A 23585-nucleotide genomic window follows, 5' to 3' on the forward strand; every position below is an offset into this window, starting at 1 on the left:
AATTGAAGTATAATGGATTTACAATGTTGTGTTAGTTTCAGGTGTACAGCACAGTGATTCAGTTATACATATGTGTATATATCTAGTCTTTTTCAGATTTTTTTCCCTTGTAGGTTATTATAAAATATTGAGTAGAGTTCCCTGTGCTATACAGAAGGTCCTTGTTGGTTTTCTATTTTATATATAGTAGTGTGTATATGTTAGTCCCAAACTCCTAATTTATCCTTCCCTGCCCTTTCCCATTTGGTAACTGTAAGTTTGTTTTCTATGTCTCTGGGTCTATTTCTGTTTTGCATGTAAGTTCATTTGTATTATGTTTTTTTTAGACTCCTAAAGGAAAACATAGGCAGAACATTCTTTGACATAAATAGTAGTAATATGTTTTTGGATCCATCTCCAAGAGTAATGGAAATAAAAACAAAAATAAACAAATGGGACCTAATTAAACTTAAAAGCTTTTGCACAGCAAAGGAAACCATAAACAAAACCAAAAGACAACCTACAGAATGGGAGAAAATATTTGCAAACGAGGTGACCAACAAAGGATTAATCTCCAAAATATACAAACAGCTCATACAGGTCAATATCAAAAAAAAACAAACAACCCAATCAAAAATTAGGCAAAAGACATAAATAGACATTTCTCCAAAGAAGACATACAGATGGACAAAAGGCAGATGAAAAGATGCTCAACATAGCTAATTATTAGAGAAATGTAAATCAAAATTACAAGGAGGTATCACCTCACAGCAGTCAGAATGGCCATCATCAAAAAGTCTACAAACAATATAAGCTGGAGAGAGTGTGGAGAAAAAGGAACCCTCCTACACTGTTAGTGGGAATGTAAATTGGTACAGACGCTATGGAGAGCAGTATGGAGGTTCCTTAAAAAACTAAAAATAGACCTACCGTATGACCCTGTAATCTGACTCCTGGGCACATGTCCCTAGAAAACCATCATTCAAAAAGACACATGCACCCCACAGTTCATTGCAGCACTGTTTTCCATAGCCAAGACGTGGAAGCAAGCAAAATGTCAGTCAACAGATGATTGGATAAAGGTGTGGAACATATACACAATGGAATATTATGCACCCATAAAAAAGAATGAAATAATGCCATTTGCAGTAACATGAATGGACCTAAAGATTATCATACTAAATGAAGTATGATTACTTATTATTCAATGTAATTTCAAAGAGAATGAGATGAAGCATCATAAAACTATTGTGGAAAACAATAGCCCAAATATCTTCACAAGGCCTTCACAGATCAAAATGGAGAAAATTGGATTATGAAGCATTCTCATGAGGCAGAGAGGAATGTTTACCAGTGGTTCTGGCCTTGCCAAATTGTGTCTTCACTTCTGTTTTAAAGTATCTGCCTTAGACTAAAAGTGTAGAAAAACTAATATTTTCAATGCTTATTTCAATCCTATTGTGTTTAGAAAATTGTGATCTTTTTTCAGATCTTTTGAAAACAATTTAGAAATAATTTTTAATTGTTGTTAGAGAGGGATAGTAAATTGAGGAGATTCTTTTCAGATCTTTTGAAATGTATGACACCTTTTTTCTTTTATTTCTGAGTTTTGGTTTAATTGGATAATATGGCAGTGATTAGATAATAAATTTGTCTTTTTTAAAATGGCAGTGAGCTATGCCAACTTGATTTTTTAAATTAAATTTAATTTTTTTATACACCAGGTTCTAATTAGTTATCCATTTTATACATGTTAGTGTATATATGTCAAAATATAAAAATAACTTTTTAAAGTTATTTTTAAGAAGTGAAGTTATATTCCTCAAAGAAATACAATTGTGAAGAGCTAGGGATCAAGGGTTATTGTTTAACTAACTTGTTTAATCCTTACACAAACCCAGTGGACAGGCACTTTTATTATTCCCCTTATAGGAAACAGAGGCAAAAGGATGTTAAATAAGTTGTTCCAGGTCACCAGCTGATAACAGATTGAGCTGTGATTCAGGTCCCAGTAAGTCTGGCTCCAGATTGTGCATGTATTGTATAATCTTGTGTTGATATTCTGTGTCTGAAAACATGTCCCCAGAATGTTATGGTGCAATGTGATTTATCATGAGATTCTAAATACTGAGAATTAAATTGGGAAAATTCATCATAACATATTTCCTGGGGAGAATAAGGAGAAAAATATTCTGTTAATAAACATGTTTTGATCCACTTTTCTATAGTGAAATTGAGCTATAATAGAATTCCCACTAGAGTATAATTCAAAGAGACTTTGGGAAATATTGGAAACTAAAATGAAACTATATCTATACAATTATGTTAACAAACTTGTATTGAACACTTGGCACTTTGTCAGAATCTTTCCACTGATTGTATCATTTAATCTTCACCACTCTCCTCATTTTACAAAGGAGGAAAGAGAAGCTAAAACAGTTGATAGGACTTTAATAAGATTTAACTCAAACCCAGTTCTGCATAATCACAAATCTAGTTGATTGTAGAAATTTCCACCAGCGTCATTAATCATTTACTGATCTCTATGGGTAATTATGTAGCTTGCATTACCAAACACTGCATAGAAGCTGCACCATTTTGTATTCCTACCAACAGTATACAAGGATTCCAATTCTCTGCATTCTTGCCAATACTTGTTATCTCTTGTCTTTTTGATGATAGCTGTTCTAACAGGTGTGAGGTAATATCTCATTGTGTTTTTGATTTGCATTTCCCTGAATATTAGTGATATTGAGCATCTTTTCACTTAGTGGCTGGCCACTTGTATGTCTTCACTAGAAACATGTTTATTCAGTTTCTCTGCACATTTTTAATTGGATTGTTAGCTTTTTTTTTGACCATTGAGCTGTGTGATTGTATGAGTTTTAAGATATTTTGGATATTAACCCCTTATCAGATACATGATTTGCAAATATTTTCTCCCATTCTGTGGGTTGCCCTTTCATTTTGTTGATGGTTTCCGTTCCTGTGCAGGAGCTTTTTAGTTTTATGTAGTCCCACTCATTTGTTTTTGCTTTCATTGCCTTTGCTTTTGGTGTCAAATCCAAAAAACTCATTGCCAAGACCCATGTCAAGGAGCTTACCCTCTATATTTCCTTTTAGGAGTTTTACAGTTTCAGGTCTTAAATTTAAGTCCTTAACCCATTTTGAGTTAAATTTTGTGTGTAGGGTAGGCTATGGTTCCAGTTTCATTTTCTTGCATGTGTCTGTACAATTTTCCCAATGTCATTTATTGAAGAAACTATCATTTTCCCATTGTAGATCCCTGTGTCCTTTATCATACAGTAATTGACTATTTATTCATGGTTTTATTTCTGGGGTCTCTATTTTGTTCCCGTGAGCTCTGTGTCCGGTTTTTTGTTTTTGTTTTTTTTCAATTCCATATGCTTTTGATTACTTTAGCTTTGTAATATAGTTTGAAATCAGAAAGTGTGATCCCTCCAGCTTTGTTGTTCTTTCTCAAGATTGCTTTAGCTATTTGAAGTCGTTTGTGGTTCCATGCAAATATTAGGATTGTGGGGTTTTAATTTTTTTTCCCCTATATCTGTGAAAATACGTTTAGAATTTTGACAGGGACTGCATTAAATCTTTAGATTGTGTTGGGTAATATGGCCATTTTTCACAATATTAATTCTTCCACTTTATGAGTTCAGAATATCTTTCCATTTGTGTCTTCTTCACTTTTTCATCAATATAGCTTTCAGTGTATAGATGTTTCATTTTCTCAAATTTATTCTTAATTTCATGCTTTTTTATGCAATTATAAATGAATTGTTTTCTTAATTTCTTTTTCTGATAGTTGGTTGTTAGTATATAGAAATGCAACTGATTTTTGTATGTTGATTTTTATCTTACAACTTTACTGAATTCAAATATTAGTTCTAATAGTTATTTTGGTAGGAGTGGAGGATTTTAATAAAGTGGATAGGATGATCTGATCTTTGGATACCATTCAGCTTCTTTTCCCAGTTACTCCTGTCATTTCCCAATGGACTCATGATCAAAGTGGTCCTGTTGGCAGGGTTGGAGGTAATCTGTGGGTTACACAATGTGAACTTCTACTTACCAAGCTGATCTGGCTACTACTGAGTGCCCAATCTGCCAGCATCAGAGACCAACAATGTATTGTACATTTAAAAATTTGTTAAGAGGTTGGCTCTCACATTAATTATTCTTACTATGATAAAATAACATTCAAGAAATAAACATTGCATAGAGGAAAATAAAAATTCTAACATATCTTCCTAAAGATTAATGCATTTTAGTCCTTGCAGGACAATATTTAAGTATGAAAGAACTAGAAATATCTCTAAGTACCAAATAGAGAGTGTACTGAAGTCTAAACATAAGCAAACCTTTTAAATGTTATATAGCAAAATCTATAGCATATGAACTGAGTTCTCAGGAAAATAGTAGAGGGCCTAGAATTTGTTGTAAAAATGAGAGTATTATAAATTTTGCTTTAGAAAAATCAGGAGAAGAGATGTTGGGGTAAAGAAAGATTACAAAGGAGAAAGTATGACTATCCAGGTGGTAGATCAATTAAAAAAAAGGGAGTAAAGACATGTATGTTAACTGCAGGAAGATTACAGTTTAACATCAACTCAGATGAGCAACATTGATTTTGGGTCTAATATATAGCCTTGAGTCCTCAGATTTGAGACACTGGACCAAACTGGTAATTGGAAATCCATGGGCAGAAGTTTGTTAGCAATTTTAAATGTAAGACATCACTAAGTTTGTTGGGTGGCATAGTCTAAACTATGAACTTTTATAAAAATGAGAATAGCCCATATTGTCAAAAATACTCTGTACTAAGAATTGATTACTTAAAACTTACAATAATATTTACTGCCATCATTTGAAATTAGTATTCTGTTAATAGTAGGCAAATAGTTACTTATCCTTTGAAGCAATATATTTTCTTAAGTAAACTAATGGTAGCTTCCTTTGTTGAGTTTCTGAATTCTACTTTCCTCATATATGACTTGTATATAACTTTAAGAAGCCAACTTCTTATTTAGAGACAAATAAGTCAATTCAAATAAATGGTAAAGGATTTAAAAAACATTTAATAGAGGAAAAATTCAAGTTAATATTAAGTACAAATCCAAAATAGTAATAATGGAAAATCAGAACTAGGCTTCAAATTCAGCTATTATTTCAAATCACTGGTAATCCAGTAATACTTTCCTACCCTTAACATTCCAGTAGGGCAACAAACTTGGAGGTAATGCAGGGTATTTAATTCAAGAACTAATGGACAAGAACAAGTGTAGCCCTTCTGCAATGTGACTCATCTTTTTGCTGACCAGAAAGAATGTTCTGTCAGCCAGCAATGGCTATAAAAAGCAAAATGTTTAGCATAACTGTTAGAGAGCAGACACAAGCACAAGCAAAAATAAAGAAAAGGAAAAAAGGGTCACAAGAAGGGAAAATTGTGAAGGCCTTAAGTGATAAAGGAGTAGCAAGAAGTTCTTTGAGAAAGAGAGTAGAAAGGAGAAAGAATGAAAAGCTGCTGGAATTATGCAGCAACGTGGGGACGTTAAGTACAAGTCAGGCACCAGTACCTAAGACCCCTCCATGCAGCCCTGAGAGACTAGCTAGAATAGCCACAGCGTTGAAGGGTGTGGAGTGTGGCCTTCCTCCAGGGACTGTTTAGAAGCTATGGAGTCAGTGCACATTGCACACTGGTTTCATCACACCTAATATGTGTTCAGAATACTTTGTTTTGTAAAATATGAAAATGTACAGTGTAACTTACAAGCATTATCCTCATAGGCCGAGGCATAAATATTTGGTGGCTGAAGGAGTTAATTTCAAGTACAGTTAGCTCTTGTTTTCAAATTTAAAAACAAATTATATATTACTATTCTTTTCTATGTTCCCCCAGATGTTCCTATTTCAGATAGTAAAGTCACTTAGTAAATATTTATTGAACTAGTATCTTGACTGCATGAATAACATACATTGTGATCAGAACATAAAGACTTCGATGTTCCTCCAGTTTGAAGGAAATATTAAATTAATTGTTAGAAAATATGTAGAAAAATTATGTTGGTATCTTATCTTCTTGACAGTATTTCCTGTGTGGCCTTACGAATATAAATGAAATTATCTTTCCATTTCAATGGAATGCCTGCCAAACAATGAAATAAGATATCCTGTATATTTCTTATTGTATCAAAAATGAGCTCAAGGGGGACCTTCAAGATGGCATAGGAGTAAGATGTGGAGATCACCTTCCTCCCCACAAATACATCAAAAATACATCTACATGTGGAACATCTCCTACAGAACACCTACTGAACTCTGGCAGGAGATGTCAGACTTCCTAAAAGGCAAGAAACTCCCCACGTACCTGGATAGGGCAAAAGAAAAAAGGAAAAACAGAGACAAAAGAATAGGGATGGGACCCTCACCACTGGGAGGGAGCTGTGAAGGAGGAAAGGTTTCCACACACTAGGAAGCCTCTTCACTGGTGGAGACAGGGGGTGGGCCAGGGGGAAGCTTTGGAGCCACGCAGGAGAGCGCAGCAACAGGGGTGCAGAGGGCAAAGTGGAGAGATTCCCGCACAGAGGATCGGTGCCAACCAGCACTCAGCAGCCTGAGAGGCTTGTCTGCTCACCCGCCAGGATGGGCTGGGGCTGGGAGCTGAGGCTTGAGTTTTGGAGGACAGATTCCAGGGAGAGGACTGGGGTTGGCTGCATGAACACAGCCTGAAGGGGGCTAATGCGCCACAGCTAGCCGGGAGGGAGTCTGGGAAAAAGTCTGGACTGCCTAAGAGGCAAGAGACCATTATTTCGAGTGCACGAGGAGAGGGGATTCAGAGCACCACCTAAACGAGCTTCAGAGACTGCTGAGAGCCGTGGCTATCAGCACGGACACCAGAGACACACATGAAACACTGAGGCTGCTGCTGCAGCCACCAAGAAACCTGTGTGTAAGCACAGTCACTCTCCACACCTCCCCTCCCGGGAAACTGTGCAGCCCGCCACTGCCAGGGTCCCGTGAGGCAGGGACAACTTCTTCGGGAGAATACATGGTGCACCTCAGGCTGTTATGCTGCTTCTGACACTACAGGATTGCCCTGCATTCAGTACCCCTCTCTCCCCCTGGCCTGAGTGAGCCAGACCCCCGAATCAGCTGCTAGTTTAACCCCGTCTTGTCTGGGTGGGGAACAGACGCCCTCAGGGACCTACCCGCAGAGGTGGGGCCAAATCCAAAGCTGAACCCCAGTAGCTGTGTGAACAAAGAAGAGAAAGGGAAATCTCTCCCAGCAGCCTCAGGAGCAGCAGATTAAATCCCCCCAATCAACTTGATGTACTCTGCATCTGTGGAATACCTGAATAGACAATGAATCATCCCAAAATTGAGGCAGTGGACTTTGGAAGCAAGTGTAGACTTGGGGTTTGCTTTCTGCATCTAATTCTTTTCTGGTTTTATGTTTATCTTACTTTAGTATTTAGAGTGTATTATCATTGGTAGATTTGTTTATTAATTCGGTTTCTCTCGTTTTTAAATATATATATATTTTTTCTTTTGCTTTATCTCTTATTGTGAGTGTGTATATTTATGCTGCTTTCTGTGATTTTGTTGCTATAGCTTTGCTTTGATATCATTGGTGGATTTGTTTTTTGGTTGGTGGCTCTCTTCTTTCTTTTATTTTTTCTTTGTAATTTTTTAAAATTTTAATAATATTTCTTTAATTTTTTTATTTTAATAACTTTATTTTATTTATTATTATTTTCTTTCTTTCCTTCTTTTTTTTTCTCCCTTTTCTTCTGAGCCGTGTGTCTGACAGAGTCTTGGTGCTCCAGCTGGGTGTCAGGACTGAGCCTCTGAGGTGGGAGACCCGAGTATAGGACATTGGTCCACCAGAGACCTCCCAGCCCCATGTAATATCAAATGGCAAAAGCTATCCCAGAGATCTCCATCTCAATGCTAAGACCCAGCTCCACTCAATGAGCAGCAAGCTACAGTGCTGGACACCCTATGCCAAACAACTAGCAAGACAGGAACACAACCCCACCCATTAGCAGAGAGGCTGCCTAAAAGCATAGTAAGGTTACAGACACCCCAAAACAAACCACCAGACGTGGTCCTGCCCACCAGAAAGATAAGATCCAGCCTCATCCACCAGAACACAGGCACCAGTCCCCTCCACCAGGAAGCCTACACAACCCACTGAAACAACCTTACCCACTGGGAGCAGACACCAAAAACAACGGGAACTACAAACCTGCAGCCTGCGAAAAGGAGACCCCAAACACAGTATGTTAAGCAAAATGAGAAGACAGAGAAATACAAGCAGATGAAGGAGCAAGGTAAAAACCCACCAGACCAAACAAACGAAGAGGAAATAGGCAGTCTACCTGAAAAAGAATTCAGAGTAATGACGGTAAAGATGATCTAAAATCTTGGCAATAGAATGGAGAAAATACAAGAAACTTTTAACAAGGACCTAGAAGAACTAAAGAGCAAACAAACAATGATTAACAACACAATAAATGAAATTAAAAATTGTCTACAAGGAATCAGTAGCAGAATAAATGAGCCAGAAGAACGAATAAGTGACCTGGAAGATAAAATAGTGGAAATAACTACCGTAGAGCTGAATAAAGAAAAAAGAATGAAAAGAATTGAGGACAGTCTCAGAGACCTCTGAGACAACATTAAACGCACCAACATTTGAATGATAGGGGTCCCAGAAGAAGAAGCAAAAAAAAAAAGGGACTGAGAAAATATTTGAAGATTATAGTTGAAAACTTCCCTAATATGGGAAAGGAAATAGTCATCAAGTCCAGGAAGCACAGAGAGTCCCATACAGGATAAATCCAAGGAGAAACATGCGAAGGCACATATTAATCAAACTATCAAAAATTAAATACAAAGAAAAAGTATGAAAAGCAGCAAGGGAAAAACAACAAATAATATTCAAGGGAATCCCCATAAGTTTAACGGCTGATCTTTCAGCAGAAACTCTGCAAGTCAGAAGGGACTGGCAGGACATATTCAAGGTGATGAAAGGGAAGAACCTACAACCAAGATTACTCTACCCAGCAAGGAACTCCTTCAGATTCAACGGAGAATTAAAACCTTTACAGACAAGCAAAAGTGAAGAGAATTCAGCACCACCAAACCAGCTTTACAACAAATGCGAAAGGAACTTCTCTAGGCAGGAAACACAAGAGAAGGAAAAGACCTACAATAACAAACCCAAAATAATTAAGAAAATGGTAATAGGAACATACATATTGATAACTACCTTAAATGTAAATGGCTTAAATGCTCCAACCAAAAGACATAGACTGGCTGAATGGATACAAAAACAAGACCCATATATATGCTGTCTACAAGAGACCCATTTCAGACCTAGGGACACATACAGACTGAAAGTGAGGGGATGGAAAAAGATATTCCATGCAAATGGAAAACAAAAGAAAACTGGAGTATGAATTCTCATATCAGACAAAATAGACTTTAAAATAAAGACTATTACAAGAGACAAAGAAGGACATAATGATCAAGGGATCAATCCAATAAGAAGATATAACAGTTGTAAACATTTATGCACCCAAGATAGGACCACCTCAATACATAAGGCAAATGCTAACAGCTATAAAAGGGGAAATTGACAGTAACACAATCATATTAGGGGACTTTAACACCACAGTTTCACCAATGGACAGATCATCCAAAATGAAAATAAACACAAGCTTTAAATGATACATTAAACAAGATGGACTTAATTGATATTTATAGGACATTCCATCCAAAAACAAGAGAATACACTTTCTTCTCAAGTGCTCATGGAACATTCTCCAGGATAGATCATATCTTGGGTCACAAATTAAGCCTTGGTAAATTTAAGAAAATTGAAATCTATCAGGTATATTTTCCAACCACAACACTATGAGACTAGATATCAATTACAGGGAGAAAAATCTGCAAAAAATACAAACACATGGAGGCTAAACAATACACTACTAAATACCAAGAGATCACTGAAGAAATCAAAGAGGAAATCAAAAAATACCTAGAAACAAATGACAGTGAAAACATGATGACCCAAAACCTATGGGATGCAGCAAAAGCAGTTCTAAGAGAGAATTTTATAGCAATAAAATCCTACCTCAAGAAACAAGAAACATCTCAAGTAAACAACCTAACCTTACAGCTAAAGCAATTAGAGAAAGTAGAACAAAAAAACCCCCAGAGGTAGCAGAAGGAAAGAAATCATAAAAATCAGAAATAAGTGAAAAAGAAATTAAGGAAATGATAGCAAAGATCAACTAAAAGCTGGCTCTTTGAGAAGTTAAACAAAATTGATAAACCATTATCCAGACTCATCAAGAAAAAACGAAGACTCAAATCAACAGAATTAGAAACGAAAAGGGAAAAAAAACACCGACACTGCAGAAATACAAAGGATCATGAGAGATTACTACAAACAACTATATGCCAATAAAATGGACAACCTGGAAGAAATGGAAAAATTCTTAGAAGAGCACAACTTTCCGAGATTGAACCAGGAATAAATAGAAAATATAAACAGACCAATCACAAGCACTGAAATTGAAACTGTGATGGAAAATCTTCTAACAAAGCCCAGAACTAGGTGCCTTCACAGGCGAATGCTATCAAACATTTGGAGAAGAGCTAACACCTATCCTTCTCAAACTCTTCCAAAATATAGCAGAGAGAGGAACACTCCCAAACTCATTCTACGAGGCCACCATCATCCTGATAACAAAGCCAGAAAAAGATGTCAGAAGAAAAGAAAACTACAAACCAATATCACTGATGAATATAGATGCAAAAATCCTCAACAAAATACTAGCAAACAGAATCCAACAGCACATTAAAAGGATCATACACCATGATCAAGTGGGGTTTATCCCAGGAATGCCAGGATCCTTCAGTGTACGCAAATCCATCAATGTGATGCGCCGTATTAACAAATTGAAGGAGAAAAACCATATGATCATCTCAATAGATGCAGAGAAAGCTTTTGACAGAATTCAACACCCATTTATGATAAAAACCCTGCAGAAAGTAGGCACAGAGGGAATTTACCTCGACATAATAAAGACCATATATGACAAACTGCAGCCAACATCGTTCTCAATAGTGGAAAACTGAAACCATTTCTACTAAGATCAGGAACAAGATAAGGTTGCCCACTTTTACCACTCTTATCCAACATAGTTTTGGAAGTTTTAGCCACAGCAGTCAGAGAGGAAAAAGAAATAAAAGGAATCCAGATTGGAGAAGAAGAAGTAAAACTCACTGTTTGGAGATGACATGATACTATACATAGAGAATCCTAAAGATGCTACCAGAAAACTACTAGAGCTAATCAATGAATTTGGTAAAGTATCAGGATACAAAATTAATGCACAGAAATCTCTTGCATTCCAGTACACTAATGATGAAAAATCTGAAAGAAAAACTAAGAAACACTCCCATTTACCATTGCAACAAAAAGAGTAAAATGCCTAGGAATAAACCTACCTAAGGAGAAAAGACCTGTATGCAGAAAACTATAAGACACTGATGAAAGAAATTCAAGATGATACAGATGGAGAGATATACCATGTTCTTGGATTCGAAGAATCAATAGTGTGAAAATGACTCTACTACCCAAAGCAATCTACAGATTCAATGCAATCCCTACCAAACTACCAATGGCATTTTTCACAGAACTAGAACAAAAAATTTCCCAACTTGTATGGAAACACAAAAGACCCCGAATAGCCAAAGCAATCTTGAGAAAAAAAAGTGGAGCTGGAGGAATCAGGCTCCCAGATTTCAAACTATACTACAAAGCTACAGTAATCCAGACAGTATGGTACTGACACGAAAACAGAAATATAGATCAATGGAGCAGGATAGAAAGCCCAGAGATAAACCCACGCACCTCTGGTCACCTTATCTTTGATAAAGGAGGCAAGAATATACAATGGAGAAAAGACAGCCTCTTCATTAAGTGGTGGTGGAAAACTGGACAGCTACATGTAAAAGAATGAAATTAGAACACTCCCTAACACCATACACAAAAATAAACTCAAAGTGGATTAAAGACCTAAATGTAAGGCCAGACACTAAAAAACTCTTCATGGAAAACATAGGCAGAACACTCGTATGACATTGACCCACCTAGAGAAATGGAAATAAAAGCAAAAATAAGCAAATGGGACCTAATGCAACTTACAAGATTTTGTACAGTAAAGGAAACCATAAACAAGGCGAAAAGAGAACCCTCAGAGTGGGAGAAAATATTTGCAAACGAAACTGACAAAGGATTAATCTCCAAAATATACAAGCAGCTCATGCAGCTCAATATCAAAAAAAAACAAACAACCCAATCCAAAAATGGGCAGAAGACCTAAATAAACATTTCTCCAGAGAAGATATGCAGATTGCAAACAAACACATGAAAGGATGCTCAACATCACTAATCATTAGAGAAATGCAAATCAAAACTACAATGAGGGGCTTCCCTGGTGGCGCAGTGGTTGAGAGTCCGCCTGCCGAATCAGGGGACACGGGTTCGTGCCCTGGTCCGGGAGAATCCCACATGCCGCGGAGCGGCTGGGCCTTCATCCATGCACGCTGAGCCTGCGCATCCAGAGCCTGTGCTCCGCAACGGGAGAGGCCATAACGGTGAGAGGCCCGCGTGCCGCAAAAAAAAAAAAAAAAAAAACAAAAAAACTACAATGAGGTATCACCTCACACCATCATCAAAAAATCTACAAACAGGGCTTCCCTGGTGGCACAGTGCTTGAGAGTCCGCCTGCCCATGCAGGGGACACGGGTTCGTGCCCTGTTCCGGGAAGATCCCACATGCCGCGGAGCGGCTAGAGCCGTGAGCCATGGCCGCTGAGCCTACACGTCCGGAGCCTGTGCTCCGCAACGGGAGAGGCCACAACAGTGAGAGGCCCGCGTACCGCAAAAAACAAACAAACAAAAACAAACAAACAAAACAAAACAATCTACAAACAATAAATGCTGGAGACGGTGTGGAGAAAAGGGAACCCTCTTGCTCTGTTGGTGGGAATGTAAATTGATACAGCCACTGTGGAGAACAATATGGAGTTTCCTTAAAAAACTAAAAATAGAACTACCATACAACCCAGCAATCCCACTACTGGGCATATACCCTGAGAAGACCATATTTCAAAAATAGTCATGTACCACAAGCTTCATTGAAGTTCTGTTTACAATAGCCAGGACATGGAAGCAACGTAAGTGTCCATCGACAGATGAATGGATAAAGAAGCTGTGGCACCTATATACAATGGAATATTATTCAGCCATAAAAAGAAGTGAAATTGAGTTATTTGTAGTGAGGTGGATGGACCTAGAGACTGTCATACAGAGTGAAGTAAGTCGGAAAGAGAAAAAGAAATACCATATGCTAACACATATTTATGGAATCTAAAAAAAAAATGGTTCTGAAGAAACCTGGGGCAGGACAGGAATAAAGATGTAGATGTTGAGAATGGACTTGAGGACATGGGGGGGGTTAGGGTAAGCTTGGTAGAAGTGAGAGAGTGGCATGGACATACGTACACTACTAAATGTAAAATAGGTAGTGGGAAAAAGCTGCATAGCCCAGGGAGATCAGCTCGGTGCTTTGTGTCCACCTAGTGGGGTGGGATAGGGAGGGTGGGAGGGGAGACCCAAGAGGGAGGAGATATGGATATATATATAGCTGATTCACTTTTTTATACAGCAGAAACTAACACACCATTGTAAAGCAATGATACATGAATTAAAAAAAATGACCTCATAATACTCTAAAATATAGCCATTTATTAGCTGTATGATTTTGGACAAATCATTTATCCCCTTGGTATCTCAGTATCCTGGTGGGAAAAATTGCTCAATGCTATCTCATACACATTTTATGAGTATAAAGTGAGTTAATATTTGGAAACATTTAGACAAGTGACTGCTACAGAGTTAATATATGTCTTTGCTATGATTAAAACTTGGGTTAATTTCTAAATGACTTTTCCTATTGTTGTTGTCCCCTATCTCCAGATAATTAGATCAAAGCTTAGTTACTCCACTTAGCTTTCATAACAGCCTGAACAGCATCCAGTAAATCAAATGCCTTTTCCATATTTACATCACATCTGGTGAAGACAGAAATCATGGGATAGCTTGACCCCAAAAATATGAGAACTGAGAAGGAATTGCATCTGTCTCCTCCATCTGTTTAACCAAGATTTCTTAATTATCTGTAAAAAGATCTCTGCTCTGAATCACTAACTGTTGAGCTTAATGAACTATATTTCATTTCTACATTAGAGCCTTGTGCATTCATAAAGATTATCAACTTACTGACTGGTGATATTTTCCATGAGGACAAGGAAGGCTAACAATGACCTATATGTTACCCACATGCACTGTGTTTTTAATGAGAATGATTAAAGCTCCTACCCCTGGAGCTTTTTGTTGTTTTATCTGTTATCTCCTGTTTTCGTTGTAGACACTCAGTTTTCCAAAATCAAGTCACTGTCACTAATTGTTCCCTCCAGTGATGCTTGTCTGCTGCTGATGTTCTGAAGCAATTGATGTTGATGTTACATTGGTTCACATTATACTTCTGTTTGCCCTTGAAGCTTTTTGGCTGTCCATCTTGTGCTTGATTGCATTCCTCACCTCATTATGTAGCAGCTGCTTTGGCATTCTTTTTTTTTTTTATTTTTCATTTGCTTCGCTTGCTGAAATGTAAGAACTTGGCTTCACTGCCAATATTGTAATAGGGTTCAGAAGTATCATTATTGATTTTGATATTGATGCTGTCTGATAATGAATGGCAATGAATCTTCTCCCCAAGCTGAAAACACTTTTATAAATGAGTCTAAATCTCTTGCCATTAGTGCTCCTTGGGAGGCCATCATTTCACAAGCTGGCTGTAGTTAGAAGCTAGAGGCTTGTTGTGCTACAGATTTTCACATCTCCTATTGTGGAGCTGAATCATAAGAAATTTTCCTTCAGTTTGGTAGCATGACATGCCTGTGATAATTTAACACTTGAGAGGATTTCATTTATAATCTTGCTTTGGAGGATCAACATAACTCCCATTTCACAGACTATACCTAATATATCTGACATTTAAAACGTGTAGTTGTTAGTTATTACGGAACATGTTTTTATGAGGATGAAAGATGAAACTTTTATAAAAGTTTTCTTTAGTATTTAGAAAGAACTTCTTTCTCTTAACCCCTCTCACGCATTTTACTTATATTTGTCTTGTGTGTGATTCTTCCCTCCTAGTAGACTCAACCAAACAGAGGAACAAGTCCTCAGTAATTTTTGCATTTTCCAAGCAAATACCTAATAAGAAATGCTGAATAATGATTTGCTGTTTCTTTTTTTGATTATATGTATTATATAATAGATGTTATATGTTAACATATGTAGTTAAAATCCATTCATCTATAGCTTTTTAATTTAAAATATGTAAAAGTTGTGCCAAAAGTATACTTTGGATCAACGATGAAAAGAAAGATGTTTTTTTAGGTAGACTAATATATTAGCCTGTAGTATAAGAGAATAATTTTAACAGCATAATTTAAATCAATAGTATGATGTTGTATATCAATTTTCTCCAGTAATGTAAAATGTATATTCAATAGGACCATTGCTTGGAAGCAGTGAGATTAGTTTGAGAAAAAAATATATTTATGTTAAATCTTTCAGATACCTATAATTGAAGCCTATTATCTTAAATGTTCTGTAACTTTGTACTCAAACCTCTCAGTTATTCAGACTGTCCTTCCTCCTATAACATGAACCGCTGTACTCTTTGTTTTACTGCCATTTTCTGGATTCCTCAATGTTTGTTGTAGTCAGTGTGATATTGAGTCAAGGCCATCTCAATTATCAATCCAAGCAGTAGGAATAATTAGACCTGTCTAGCTTATTTCACAAGATTATCATGACAGTCAAATGAGCTTATGTTTGTAAAAATACACTGCTGGGCTAAAGTTCCATATGTATTTGGGCTTTGTTTTCAGAGCAGGTGAGGGATAAACTAAACGAAAAGACTATTTTCATGTGATGATTAAATATTTTTGTAGCTCATTCCTTTTGGTCTTATTTAGGTTTTTTAACTATACATACACAGTAGGAAAGTTGTTCTTCCAAAGTCAGTGCCCAGTTCTACAGTTAGGAGCATCACCAGTTACAAACACATTACACGGCTTGCTCGATGAGCGATCAGTTAGCCCCTTGTTGATAGAGCCAGGTTTACCCTCTGAGTATATGACTTAGCAATCTTACCCCAAAATATATTTCTGATGAGACTTCAAATTCTACTGTTCATTTGGTCTTATAGAATAAAATTATACTCAATACACATGCATTTCTTTCCTTAAATCTTATTTTTTTTCTAGCTTTATTGAGGTATGATTGACAAAATTGTAAGATATTTAAAGTGTACAATGTGATGATTTGATTACATTGTGCAAGGAATCCCCACTGAGTTAACTAATATATCCACCACCTCACATATGTATATATATATATTTTTTTGGTGGGAACATTTAAGTTTTACATTTTTAGCAAATTTCAATTATACAATACAGTGTTGTCAACTATAGTCACCATGTTATACATTATATCCTCAGATCTTACTTATCTTATAACTGAAAGTTTGTACCCTTTTACCAACCTCACCCTATTTCCCCCACCACCCCCAGACCCTGGCAACCACTTTTCTAACTCCCTGTTTCTACAAGTTTGACTTTTTAAATTTTTAAAAAAAATTTTAGATTCCATGTTGTTTTTCTCTGTCTGGCTTATTTCACTAAGCATAATGTCCTCCAGGTCCATCCATGTTTTTGCAAATGACAGGATTTCTTCTTTTTTAAAGCTGAATAATATCACATTGTGTACACATCTATCTACCTGTCTGTCTATCTATCTCTCATACCTAGACTATCTATAGATGGTATGTATGTATATATATATATATATATGGTATATGTATATATATGCATATTATTTATATATATACACACATGTATGTGGTATGTATATATGTATCTATTGATAGATATGATCAAAACCATTACCAAATGATAATATTTTAGTTGCTAATTTAGCAGTTAGCCAACTTACTCCTTTCTTTGGATAAAAATAATTTAACCTCAAATGAAGTATTTGTCATCATTCACTTGCAGTAACAACTATAAATATAAGCTCTTTAATCTCTGCTGACTCTCTCATCAGACATTTGATTTTTGAAGCATTTCTCAACTTTCCCAGAGCAGGGTGTTTCCTGAATTTGATATAGAATGACTTTTAATGTGTTTAGAAACTTTAGAGACTGACAGGAGCCTATATTTAGTTGTGGTGAAAGTGAAAGGAAGGGACTGCCCAGAGTAGTAAAATGAAGAATCCCTGAGGAGAGAGAAGCTGGTGAGGGAGCAGGGAGCTACTGAAAATTGGGTGTACAATGTATTTCCTGATACATTCAAAGAAACCTTCATACCCATTCATTCAATGATTCAATAACTATTTGTTTGGTGCCTTCTACATACAAAGTTAGTGTTCTAGCTATTGAGGTGTAGTAGTGAATATAATAAATAAAAATCACTGTTTTGGAGCTTACTTTCTAAATCTTATGCTCTAAGTCTATTCTATTTTAAGTCTAGTCTATCCTACTACATATTCAATAATTATCATTTAGAACCCTCCAGTGGATCAATTTGTAATGTCTTTCTGTCATCCCAATACCAAGCTTTGTCATTCTTTACATTACTTCCTGCTAAACTCCTCTAAGTTAGGTACCTGGTTCATCAGTTAGCTCCTGGCTTAGTTTCATTCCTTGAATTCTTAGTATCATAACCTTTCGTATAAAATGATACTTCTCTGAAGTGAAAATATTAACAAGCTCCATTTTGGACAGGGCTTTGGACCCTGGCCCCAGCTGCTCTTGTACACTGGTTTGCTAATCTCTCACAATTACACCAAGCACTATATATTTGTTAAGTACGTGGTAGTGGAATCAGACAATGTAGGTTCTGACCCTAAAGTTAGACCTCAGTGTTTTATCTATAAAATGGCATAATACTAGCAGCTACCTCGTAGGATAATACTTTCATGTACTTTTCTATTCAGTGAAGATTCGAAGATGTTAAGACACTCTTGTTTATAATTTTATTTTGGAGACTGGTCATGAACATTAATAACTAAAATACTACAGAGAAAATGATAGAAGAGTAGACACAATGCTGTGGGGTTTTAGAAAAAAAATGATTACTCTGTCTAGAGTGACCAGAGAAGACTTCGTGGAAAAATTGGAATATCCATAGACATTAATGGATAATTGATAAGAGCATGATGTTTCTTATTTTTTTGATTTCTCACTCTAATACTTATTCATTAGGCTAGATATATCTACACTTACTGGAAATGATGGAATCCCCAAAAAAGTTGCTTCAAAAGTGAGAAAAATTGGCCATGATACAGTTTAATAATTTAGTTTTGATTTTGGTCTTTATCTGTAATCCCTCTTTGGAAGTGAAAGATAGTAAAGTTTGAAGGAGAAGAAGGGATGTATTTCTATCTGTTATGGACTTTTCTGCTGATATATTATGCCTTCTAATTTGAGGCAATAGTGTGGGGATCAGGGTAATACTCTTAATGCTCAAGCAAAGCAGAGTCAGATTTCTATACTCGATCTTCTCTACGATGACCGTACATTAAAGGGAACTAATGCAACTCACCAAAATGAGCAAGTTAGTTATTTCTGAATCATGGGATGTGGGCATTGTTCCCAGTCCTGCCAAAAAGATTTTTGTTTTAAGTGTTAATTGATCATTTTCCATTTTATAATTGATTGAAACACTATAATCTTTATTGGTATAAGTATAATGATTCAAAACATACATCCTTTTTAATAAGTGTAAATTTTAATAAAATAATTCAAATGCTTTCCAAAGCAGCATGTTAGGTTTTCCAATTCCCATTAGTTGACACAGAGAATGTATAGGTGTTTCATTGATCCTTAGTAAAAATGTGATTAGATTATCAATATGGTAAAGTCTCCACTGCTTACACAAATAAGGGCATGAACATGTGAGCAAACTCTAGTGGTAAAAAAAAGTAACAACTGTTTGTAATGTGAATGTATTGTCCAATCTCTATTTGTAGATATGTACAATAAAATGTTTAGGGATTCTTGTCAAAAAATAAAAAATAAAAGACACAAAATATCTAACTTAGAAGTAGGTGCAAATTGTTCAGCTACCACATCTGTTCCTAAACAGAAATACATATAATATCATGATTACATATCATAACATATTATGATTACCACTAAAAAGAATGAAATATATTAATATGCACCTTTTAAAGAGAATGTATCTGCAGAGAAATAGACATAATATATGAATATAAAGAAATGTAAAAATACTGTTTGACAGGCTATATTAAATTTACTCTTGGAATAGGAGAGGGGAATGGGGCTAGGGATGAAGGAAAACCTTAAATATATCTATGATATTTTCTCGTGTAAGACAAAACAAACATGATCAACTATCAATTTCGAGTAGTAGGTGATACTTTGATTCTCATCTGAATTTTGTAAACATCTTAAACACACATATGTGTGTGCATGTGTGCATATGTATTACTTATTACACATGCAACAACTAAACAAAAAACTTGTCTCATCTTTTATCATACCTCATAGATTTCCAATTTTAAATCGTGCTGGGAGCTGTATAAGCCTAGGAAAATAACTCTGGGATCAGGATATAATACATACAAGTTTCAATGCCTGCTGCTGTCCATATCCTGGTAGCATCATGGAGGCCATTCTACATTTGCTATAACAGGTTTTTATACCAGCATCAACCAGAGTTCCTGACTGAACAGAAAATGTGTAGATGAGGAAAAATGGAAAAAGCCTTTGTATTTCTGTTGAGTGTATCATGTATGTTCCATGGTTAGGGAAGTCAGAATAAGCTGAACTGTTTCATCAGAGGTGATGCTGTTAAAAAAACAAAAATTAGAAAGTTCTGCTGGCAGAACAATCTGTGGAAATGGAGTAAAGAAAAATGGATTAGGTCCATGTGCAGAACTGTCAAACGCTTTGAGAAGGAATGCTCGTATTTTTACCCACTGGGACTTCACAAGAAGTTATTTTCTGAGTTTGAGGAATTTATATAAAGCCTGCCTATAAAACTCCACTTCTGAAGTGTAGGTTCTATATTTTACAGTAGAAATGCTTAGAAATAATCCCTGTTTCTCCTTAAAAGAGAATCAGAATTATTCCTGGCTAAATGTTTTCTAATTTACTTTTTGTGTGTAAGTTACTTAAAATTTACTGTTTTTAGAGTTATTCCGTTCACATATGAATGCTTTTCTCTTATATTTTGGTCAAGAATGATCTTTAAAATATTTAACCTTCAGAGATAAATGCCCAAAATGGTCACAGAGATGGTGATAGTGGGGTAGCACCTTGCACTTTGTAGCTTAGGTGACTAATGGACTTTATTTAGGCATTTAAAAAGTCAAGTAGCCCTTTTTTTTTTTTTTTTTTTGCAGTACGTGGGCCTCTCACTGTCGTGGTCTCTCCCGTTGCGGAGCACAGGCTCCGGACGCGCAGGCTCAGCGGCCATGGCTCACGGGCCCAGCCACTCCGCGGTATGTGGGATCTTCCCGGACCAGGGCGCGAACCCATGTCCTCTGCATCGGCAGGCGGACTCTCAACCACTGCGCCACCAGGGAAACCCAAGTAGCACTTTTTAAACCAAGCATAACTGGAATTATTTCTTCTCCCCCATCACTTGAAATAAATGAATTCAAGGACTGTTTTTTTCCTAAAAAAAATAGCCCTTAACCACATATATGGTAAAGGACATGATCCATCTGCAGGGAACCAAGGCTATACTGAAAATCTGTATCATCTGAATCCTTCCTGGGTAGGGTTGTTCCAAGAAACCCACTAAGGGAGCTGGTGGTCACAGAAGCAGCTATGAAAGAAGAGTAGTAGAGCTGGTCATGGGTGAACTTTTCCCTGGAGAAATGACCAACAGGGAAATGTTAAATTAAAATGTGAAGTAAAAACCAGAGAAGAGAAAGTAGTCATTAAAATAAGAAAAGGATGGTAGAAGATTAAAATGTGAGTAAAATAGAAGAAACACAAAAGAAAAAGAATAAAATATGCCTGAAGATAAAAACATTAAAGTTTTAAAAAAATCAGTGATAAAGCAGGTAATATCCAAAATAAAAGAAATAAAAATAGAGAACCAATAAAGGAAAAAAAAATAAATGTATGAAAATTAGGATGATGCAACATTAATGATTGAATTAGGCAATATAACAATGAAAGTAAGATGTAAATAATAGGGTTAAAATATAAAAGATTTTTTTTCCTTCAAAAACACTCAGCAATTATAAAGATTCATTAACTTGGAGAAAGGCCATATAAGAGCAGAAAATCTAAATGTATAAATGATGGTAGGTAAATTCAATTAGTAACTAAATCATATAGAAGAAAAATTCAGTTACTGATTAAAAACTAGCATATATCACAGCAATAAAAAATTCTCATGCAAGGCTGAGATAACTTTATGTTAAGAACTGGAATATTCCCAGTACACCTGAAACTAATATACTATTGTATGTAGACTATATTTCAATTTTTAAAAAAAGAACCAGAATATTCCCTTAATGAAACAAAAGCTAAAAGAGTGAAGAATGAGAAAGAGAACAGCAATAACAATGTAAAGAAATGCAACTATAGGAATGCCAGTAGTGTGAGTCCTTATATAAATATTTCCATGGACATGCTTCTCTTCTTGCAAAAAACATCTGGAAAAGTCAGGAAGAACTCCAAACGGTGGAAAATTCTGCAGGCAAAGATACTACTCCTGTGACCTTAAGTGAAGATAAGCAAAGCAATCAGTACTTCCTTTGGCTGCTTATGAAATCTTGTACTTCTCATCTGGTTCTGTGCTTTTCTAGGGCCTATTTTGGTATTGTATTCCTTAGCTCTGCCTAGTTTCTTACATTAGGGAATATTTCCCATACCAGGATTCCTCAACTCCATCTTGTCAGGCAGAAGCCTTCCTTGTCAGCAGAAGTCATTATAGGGTCTGCAGTGATTCACGCAGCACACACAGTATTGGTCTTTCTGGTGCCAAAAACCTTCGGTGTTTTTAACTTTCTACTACACTGCCTGGTCATCTCTGTTCCTTCCATCCCCCAAAGAACTCAATTTTCTTTAGAATTATCTTACTATTAAAAGGTAATAAAATAAAAAATTAACATCAATGGTGCATTAAGATTCTCTCCTTGAGTAAGACTTCCCACTGATTAATTCTACACCAGCCGTAGAGTCTTCTCAGAATTGACCAATATCAAATAGTTAAATATCATATTGCCCATGAGTTTAATTCATAAATTGTCACATACTCATGGTCATTTCTGGATATTAGCAGCAACACTGTTCTTTTAATTTCTAATCTTTGAATTCTTGCAAGTGGTGGATAAGTAGAAGAAGGAGGAATTTGGTCTGTAGTTTTCTTGAATTACCAGGATCAGTTAATTTTAATTTTTGAGACTCTCAGCCTTCCTAGCAGGCTGTGTTTAAAGTCAAGTTCTTCTTTGCCTAAAATGGGAGAATTCTTTTAATATTCAGGTTAAATCTGAGTATGTTTGGAAAATCATTTCTGTAAGTTGACAGGAAACATTTAAAAATGCAGTTTTGTGGACTTCCATCTTTAGTAAAGATAAGTTTGTATATGAAAGAAATCCTTGTTACATACCAGGCATAAATTATTGGGTTGTGTGTGCTTGCTTCACATCACAATGTATCTTATGAAGAAATTCTATTTTAATAGGTATATGACAGAAAAGGAAAACTTAGTAACAGTGAATCTGGAATGTAGTAGGAATTTTTAATTAATTGAAATTTTTGAGATACAGATTCATATGGTGTTGTAAGAAATAATACAAAGATTCCTTGTTCACTTCACCCAGTTTCCTTCAGTAATAACATTTTGAAAAACTATAGTATACTATCTGAACCAGATATTGACATTCATACGATCCACCAATATTATTTACATTTTTCCAGTTTTACTTGGATTCTTTTGTGTGTGATTTTGTGTCTTAAGTTGTGTGCAATTTTATCACCTAATTAGGTTGTTATATCCACCACAGTCAAGATAGTGAACCACAACGATCTCTCCTATTGCTCTGTTAGGACCCAGTCACCTCTCCCCACCCTGTTTCTGAGCCCTGGCAATTCAACTGCTAATGCATCATCCTTTCAAAGATGTTATGTAAATGGAATCATACAGTGTGTAACATTTTGGGATTGACTGTTTTTGTTTTTGTTTTTTTGTTTTTGCGGTACGCGGGCCTCTCACTGTTGTGGCCTCTCCTGTTGCGGAGCACAGGCTCCGGACGCGCAGGCTCAGCGGCCATGGCTTACGGGCCTAGCCGCTCTGCAGCATGTGGGATCTTCCCGGACTGGGGCACGAACCCGTGTCCCCTGCATCGGCCAGCGGACTCTCAACCACTGCGCCACCAGGGAAGCCCATGGG

The 23585-nt window shown here is 36.2% G+C and overlaps 1 protein-coding gene and 1 long non-coding RNA gene across 12 annotated transcripts in view; both read left to right on the forward strand.

The window, feature by feature from the left end:
- LOC125965430 (uncharacterized) overlaps positions 1–9944 on the forward strand; it is a 31079-nt gene extending 21135 nt beyond the window's left edge. Inside the window, exon 2 of the long non-coding RNA XR_007479305.1 lies at positions 9021–9944. This is a non-coding gene — a long non-coding RNA (uncharacterized LOC125965430). The remainder of the gene's footprint in view (positions 1–9020) is intronic.
- The window catches only part of MAGI2 (membrane associated guanylate kinase, WW and PDZ domain containing 2), a 1374207-nt gene that overhangs the window by 74281 nt on the left and 1276341 nt on the right, over positions 1–23585 (forward strand). The gene's annotated exons all lie outside the window — the stretch shown is intronic.

This window comes from Orcinus orca, chromosome 9 (genome assembly GCF_937001465.1).
Source record: "Orcinus orca chromosome 9, mOrcOrc1.1, whole genome shotgun sequence".
NCBI lineage: Eukaryota > Metazoa > Chordata > Mammalia > Artiodactyla > Delphinidae > Orcinus > Orcinus orca.